This window comes from Acyrthosiphon pisum, chromosome X (genome assembly GCF_005508785.2).
Source record: "Acyrthosiphon pisum isolate AL4f chromosome X, pea_aphid_22Mar2018_4r6ur, whole genome shotgun sequence".
Lineage (NCBI taxonomy): Eukaryota > Metazoa > Arthropoda > Insecta > Hemiptera > Aphididae > Acyrthosiphon > Acyrthosiphon pisum.
Window position 1 is genome coordinate 131,001,797 of NC_042493.1, and position 9,002 is coordinate 131,010,798.

Below are 9,002 nucleotides of genomic sequence, written 5' to 3' on the forward strand. Positions count from 1 at the left end.
TTTATGAGCATTTGATATCCTATTTTACAACACTTGATATTCACTGGATTTATCATGTTACGATTTTCTTATTTTGTTGTAAGTAAAAAACGAATGACTGTAGATACTTGAAAATTCCACTGAATGTTTATATTAGCGCATTTTCTATACACGATAAAATTTTGAAAATAATTTTACTCTTTTTGAGCTGTTTACGGACATTGTCAGTTTTCAATTTTTTTAATTTTATTTTCTATAAATATCAATAAAATTGTATTTGTTGGGAAAAAACGTTAAAATTTAATGCAAGGTTTCTGATATATTGTTACAATAGCAGTTGAAATATATTCAAAATACATATAATTTTTTTTTATAAGCATTTAATGATCGAATTTTGACAAAATGTATCAAATTTAAAATTGAATAATTATATATACTTTTATACCTAAGAATTGAAAATTTGAAACAATAAGATTCCACGTAGGTAAGTAGTTAATTCTGAAACCAAAAAATCTAAAAAATACATAAGCACAGTTTATTTTTATAGTCATTTTAAGGTCAAATTTGGATGAAATTACATATTAAAAAACCTGGAATAACTATTTTAGTTATTTTGTTGTGATTGTATAATATTATTATTGTGGGTAATTGAAACTTCTAAAGTATACTATTATATATCTATGATAGTGTCACGGTTTGTTGTTGATGTATAACGCGTTATAAGTACCTACCTAATGGATTCCTGTGTATATTAAAGGTCAATTTTTTTTTAATACCATAGATATAAGTATATAATATGTCTTATACCTAGACCGACATACCGTCTCCGCTCAGAATCATTTTTCTTATACAATGATATTAAATCATTGAATTCAAATTTAATACCATCTATTATACAGTGGCCCACTTGTAACCTACTGTACAGCATAGCGACATCCACTTGCCCACCTTTTTTAAATTTATATTTACAATGTATGTCAATTAATTATTATCGGAATCGACGCGTTATCAATAAAATACCTAATGTCCAAATCTAATCTAATAACTAATAAGTAATAATCAAACTAATCAATAATTGGTTTGAGACAGGAGCACAGCCTGATCAGATGTACCTGGACCAGCAAGATCGAAGTCACTTCACGCCACCTGCAGCCATTATACACCGCTACACCGCTACTACCACGAAATCATTCTACATTACTACTATATTTTCATAATTGACTGTTCTAAATTATTAAAACACATTTTATTGCTTCGAAATTAGTATTATTATTTCAAACTACATCATCGTTTGGATTCTCAAAGGGCTGCACGTAACACCATCTATGAACCTTTCATTTGTTTATCAAAAAAGTAAACACTTGACACTGGAGTATTGTACTAGGTCCTACCGTTGCATCTCATAATCTATAAAAGCAAAGTTCTTAGTTCTGACTCTGAATCGAGTGTAATAAAAATCACTCTGTAAACAGTTTTTTTTTAACTTAAAAAAAGTTTATTTTGCGATATTTTATATTACAACAGTAATGATTGAGGTTGGGATTATAATGCACTTTGCATTGTTTTCCAAATCTACACGATACTCGTTTAATAACATAGGTACCTACATTGAATTTTTTGACGATTTAAAATTAAAGGTAACTTTTAGAGAATTTTCTAGTTTTTTATAAATTTAACTTTAAAATTTTATTTTTAAATATACACATGTTTTTATATGATTTTTATAATAAATATATATGACCTAAAGTCTAAACCTATAGGTACAGTACAATACAATTTTTAATGCTTATAAAAAAAATTGTGACTATGGATTTTGATTTTTTTCATCGACCCTTGAAACAATATGCTAGAAGCCTTTATTAAATTTTCAAGCTTTTTTAACCAAAAAAAAAATGTTATTGATATATACAGAAAAAAAATGGCAACTGAAAATGTCTGTTAACAGCTCAAAACAAGTCAAAATATTTGGAAAATGTTATGGTGTATAGAAAATGCTAATATAAACATTCAGTCAAAATTTCATGTACCTACGATCATTTGTTTAAGAGTTGCACCAAAATCCAAAATCGATTTTTTCGAAAACAGATTTTCATAAAAATTCCTGTTTTCCATTAATTTTCCATTTGATTTTTCATGGCAATTTTGAAAAGTACTGAGAACTTGCCAACTAGATTTACTTTTCTATCAAAAAAGATTTCGATCTCGAAAATCATAGCATTTTTACTACCAAAATGTTGCTGACAGAAAAACACACTTCATTGTAAAATTAATTCATTCGTTCCACTCAGAATGTAATATAGGTAGTGTAAATGTAATGGTTTATTTTAAAATTAATAATTATACAAATATTATGCCATAGTTATTTAAAATATTATAGTATAGGTACCTATTAAGAATATTAATAATAATAATATAATTTGAACAATAATTGATGTTTTTGTCACTTCAATAAAGTCCAACAAACATGAATCCATTAAAAAAAAAAAATCAATTCTACAATAATATTAACTGTAATTGAGAATTAACAATGTTATTAACATCAAAGACGCTTATTTTGTATGCATCTGGTAAAAATACAAAAAAAAATTTATGGTCATGGGTTGGGGGCTCGAACTGGTTACCCCGGCATTACTTGAAAGTCTTATACCGACATCCGCCATTAGACCGAACGGTCTAACCGAAAACAATGTCTTTTAAGTAGTTTTAACTGACATCGAATTTTTGATATGGCAAAGTGGCAACAATCTTATAAAATTATATAATAATGCCTTTCAATATTAATTAGAATTTCTTACTACTTAATAATTTATCAGTTATTGTGATAATTATGAAATTTGTTAACATTTTAACATCAGATGCTCATAAAAAAATTATGCGGATTTACGCTCACATTTTTTTTAACTTCAAAAAACAACAACTTATGATGAACATTTTATTACATTTTCAACATTTTTGAACCACCAAAAAATTTTGTATCGACAAGTTTAAAAATAACTAATAAAACTCCTAATTTATAATCAAAAAGAGTCGCAATATTATGAAAATGTTATGGTGCATATAGAATTTGCTAAAATAAACATTCAGCGTGAACATATTTTCATTTATATTCATTATTTTTTTAGAGTTGCACTAAAAAACAAAATTAATTTTATCAAATACAAGTTTTGCATAAAATTTTCAGTTTTTTCTTAATTTTTTGTTTTACGGTTTTGAAAATTAAAGTATCAACTAAATTCACATTCCTACTAGAAAAGTTGGTGCTTAAGAAAATTGAAGCATTTTTATCGTCCCGAAAGCTTTTTATTTTGAAAGTAAGTAATGGATAGGTACCTAATTTAGATTTATTAATAAATAATTCATACGTGTTAACATCTTCAACATTATTTATGTCCGACCTCATTCCTGTACAAACATCGGCATAGTAAATAACCGTAATTGATATACTTAGGACTTGCTGCCCAAACATAAGTAGGTACTAACCCTATAGTGTACCTACACCAGGGTGGCTCCAGGGGGGCCTAGGGGCCGCGGACCTCCCAAGCTGTATTTATAAACAATTATTTACGGTTGAAAACGAAGTTACGAAAAAAAATCATATTATAATATCGACATTTTCTAAAATTTTCGACTGGCTCCTCCTCCTCTTTAACCTTGTCTGTGGAGCCACCCCTGACAAATATACCTATACCTAGGATATTTTCTATATTAATAAATAATAATAATCGTTAAACGGTACAACGCCCCGCGAGTTTCCGGCCATTATACAAAGTTCCTCTTTGCTCATCATGATTTCTTTTTTTCATTTTTTTCTTTTGAAACTGCCTCTGATTATTTGTACTACAATAATATGATTGAAATTATATATCCCCTGTACACAATATTACAAAATCAATGAAGTTTAAATATCGACAGTGTTCGCTATCCAATGACCTGGGTCTTGAGTCTTGGCCGCATCGAGTATATTGTATAATAATATTATGCTTTATTGTCAAGTTTCTCCACCACTAATTTTTTTTTTTTTTTTTTGACACTAGACGTCATACGACGTAGGTAATCTGTATGGATTGTTTCAATATTTGAATATTAACTTACAGCCCATAATTAATACGAACCAGTGTAATCTGAAAAAATGTCATCTGTACCTACCACGTAATTGAGTAGGTCACATGTAATGGATGTGTTCAATTTGAATTTAAAATTATATAGGTACATAATTGTACACGGTGAAAAATAATACTGAGTAGAGGCGTATCAGCCCATATATTATATTCAACGATATTTATTTTAGTATAAACTTATTCAGTGGCGTGGCGCACTGAAAATTGTTCAGAGGCAAGTTACAGATATCTCAAGTATGAAGTATTAATGCATAATAATGTATTAATATAATATAACTAATTATATTTCCGATCATTACTCACTATCTATTGAATATACCTATCATAGTATTACATTTACTAGTGGGCCCACAGGTTACTACCCACCCCTAGGCCCTAGCAATATTTAAAAAAAAATATAATTGCCTCTGAAATTACGTTTACCATGCCACTAAACTTATTTATATTGCTAAGTACTTAATGGTAATTCATTTTCCTACACTATATTCACACGCCACACGCAGTAATTAGTCGTGGGGTTAGGTTGAACTATTATTTGGCAAAAACGAACCACATACCTATACTATATAATAAGTAGGTAATGGTTATAATATTTTTAAATAATATCACTAGTTATTATTAACTTAAACGGCATTGTGTATGGTAAAAAATAACATACGTAATAAGTATAATATCTAATACATTTTTACAATAGAAGCTTAAAAATATTAAAAATACATAGACAAGATTTTTTTTATAGCTTTTAAAGTTCAAACTTTGACATTATTTATCAAATTATTTTGTTGTTAAAAATTTATAAAATATTCAACTTTTATAGCTAAGGATTGAAAATTTAAAACAAGGTTGCTCGTAAGTACCTATAGTTTTGCACTCATAAATAGCTGAAAAATATATAGACACAGTTATTTTCTACAGACAATTTAAGTTCAGTTTTGGACATATTAAAACCAAGAATAACGATTTTAGTTATTTTGTTGTAATTTAAAAATATTATTCGCAGGTAGGTACTTGAGACTTAAATTATATTTTTTACTTAGATTATATTTTATGCACACGATGACATTTTCAAATGTATATTTTTGGCAAAAATGAATTTAGTCTACTAGCTGTTACACTAATGCCTAATAGTAAAATAAAATACTTTAATTACAATAATTCGTAATAACTCTGTACTTACTGAATGCAATGTGGGCAGGACACTTAGATACACCATTTGGCACGGTTCTCTATAAACGGCTATCGAACGATTGAGATCGTTATACATTTTCGGGCGAACGATTGAGAACACTAAAAATTAATAAAGAACTTATCGCTGACCAAAAAAAAAAAACCCAAAAAATAATACGGCTGAGAACAAATGTACGTGCTACGTTGCCATATAATTTATTTAGATATTGAAAGGTTCATGCCCATATGCATAAAATAAATATTCTTGAAAAGTCATAAATTAATAATTATATAACCTTATACAAATATATGGGCACCTAATAATATGTGATACAAATGTATGAATAAAAAATGTAAAATAATATATTATAATATTATATAGGTAACTTATGAAAATATGTAATACACAGAACGATTTTTTAAACATGCTCAACTCCATTTATTCCTTTAATAGTACTTTTATTCAAATTCTGATTTTGTATACCTGAGGACCATAATTTCAAATTCCTGATAATTTTATACTACTTAAGAAATGTCCTGTGGCGATACAAATCTCAATTTTTCAAATAAAAATCCCCCTTTTTTACTGTAAATTATTTAGCGGATGATCGTCTTGAAAATATTGCTGTATGTAAATCAAAATTCTAATAAGTATAGTTCCTGAGTTATTAACACGTTCAACGCCACCCGTGATTTCAGAAACGACGGAAAAAACAATAACTAAAATCACCGATACTTTTAAATTTAGAGTTCATTGTCAATGGCCTATCTTAGCTTCAGAATTTATCAAAAAAAAAAAAAAATCCGATTTCACTATAGCGTATATAAATGTACACGTTTTTGACGTGTTAACGTGTCACTGCCCTTTTGGAATAAGCTCTGTTGACGCGTATTAAGGATAATAATCCTATATAATATATATATTATATATATAGGTATATATCCTATGAATATGGTTTTACAAAAATATAAACCTTCTATACCTATGTAATATTAGATGTAGGTAGGTAGTATTCGTTATGCTTAAATCATTTTTACAAATTATTTATATTGATAGATCAATAATAATATTACTAATACATTCATCTATAACAGATTCATCAACAGATCATCTAAGCCCCCAAATCTACTTAACATATTACTTATGGCATAGACATACTATTCTTAGTACTTTGACTCTAACTATAATCGTATAGCTATTTTCAATATTGTTTCTGCTTGAGTTTCGAATTTCAATTATAATTTTAATAACAACATACCTAATATATTGCTGGATTATTTCAATATCAACAGATTATCATGATCAAATTATCATTCGATTAAATTTCGCAACGTAGGCAAAAAACTAAAATATTGAACGTTCTCAATCGTGTTACCAAAAATGACGTTCTCAATTGTATTTTACCGGTATAAACGACAAACAACTTTCTTGTTGAAAATATATATTTTAACGATTTTTTAGTTGTTAAATCTGTAACAATAATTGAATAAGTTATACACTCGATTAAAAGAAGAAAAAATAATTTTCTGTGTATGCGCAAAAGGATTTTTATTAATTGAACAAAATAAACGTCACACATTGTATAGCTAGTATAGCTGGGTCATTAAAATTGTATGTGTAAATTGTAAAACATATGATTACCTACCTATTAAATATACAATAGGGGAAATCAATTTTGAAAAAAAAGGAGTTATTTGAAAAAATGAGTTATAAAAAAAGTAATATTATGAGAAAAAAATACGCCAAACAGGAGATCACCAATAATTGGTACGGTACCTATGCAAGTTTTGTGCACTGTCTCGCACAATTATCATAAATAAAATATTATTAGATTTTAAGTTAGTTTGTATTATGTGGATGTAAGTATGTAACGCAACTTGTATTCCGATTAGTAGATTAGTCTGACTAATCTGGATTCATTTTTAATATGTAAAAAATATAAATTGTTTATTGTATTGTTATAAACTTATACTCATATTTGAATAGCATTGTAAATAACGATTAAATTTAATGCTGAAAATTTAAATTTAAAAATTAACTGGTAATAAACTAGTTAAAAAAGCTATGCACTACACAAAAAAAAAAAAATACATTTCCTGTAACTCCAAAGTTCTACTTGGATATAATATTAAAAAAGTGGAAAAGTGGATGTCACTCTGCTGTACAGTAGGTCACAAGCGGGTCACTATAACGGATGTTTTTAAATTTGAATTCAATGATATAATAATAGCATTGTATAAGAAAAACGATTCTAAGCGAAGACGGTCAGACAGCCTATATTACTAATATAGTTACTCATATTTGTATTTTGTAATAAAATATTGTCGTCAAGTAGGTATCAGTGAACAAATTACAAAACACAATACACAAATAAATTTGAAAAACGAACAGTAATCCAACGATTTTATCATGTTTATTATCAATGTTATCAGTAAAAATAAATGTGATCATTAACAGGCCATTGGAAAAGGCCAATTTATGGGCCAATCGTAAGCTAACCTCAGGTTAACTAACTCTCACACATAAACCCGTGGTGAAATCGAAAAAATGGTAACTCTAGGTTACTGGGTAACTCGGAGTTAACTAATCTAAGCTTTAACTCCTACGTGGTGAAACCGGGCATAAGTTTATTTGATGATATTATTTTGGATGAAATAATTTATATATTATAACCTATATTTACGTGATACCTACCGTGTTTTAAATTTTCAATCCTTATCGAATGTGGCGTTCTTGCATTTTATAGAGCTATTTCTTCACTATTATTTGAAAGTAGTTGTGGCAGTCTTGTTCTAGAGGTGTGATATTATGTATAGTATTGTTTTGGGTTATAAATTTAACATAAAAAAAATAAATTAAAATATACAAAAAATATGTAAACATAGGTACTATACTTAAAACACTAACCAAAAATTTCAATGAAACGTACATTTTAGTCAATTTTTAAAAATATTTTATAAATAAAATAATAGCAATTTTGGTAATCCAAAATCCAACATCAAACAGGTAATCATCTCTATCAAACAATACAAAATACTTTACAAGAAGCTTAGAATATAAATAATTTAATAATCAATTACCTAATTAGGAACCTAGTAAAATTATTTGGTATTACAGTTTTTCTTGTATTTTCTTACTAATATAACTGTGGATATAAATAAATATATATTTTTTGGTACCTACCTTTATATAATATCCCGATGATATCTTTTATTGTGAATTATTAATATTATGTTTTATTTTTATTATTAGCTTCTAGTACAATAGTACATAAGTATTTTAATTTATATGTCTACGATATTAGAGTACTTAATATAAACAAAAAATAAATACAACGTAAATATTAATTAAAATGTGGTGTTTGGTGGCCTTGAATTGTCTAGCGATCGCGTCGTCGTTCAATTATAGTAGTATTAATATTAATAACAATAAATGTATGGACAAAAATGCTACTTAGAACTAAACGAAGTGTCGCTCGATCGGACGGGACACACTATACCCGTAAGGGGTGGTGTATAGGCAACCTCTTTATCGCAATAGCAGCGACGACAACAACAGAACAAAATAGTGCCGTGATGGCAATGAACAATTTATACGAACGAAAAAAAACACATAAGAGAATGATGAACAGAAAAAATATGACAAGCTAATGATAATATGAATAATCAACAGACATTTGACATAGAGGCAAATTAATTAAAGAAAACAATATAACATGGTAATTAATAATTATTATA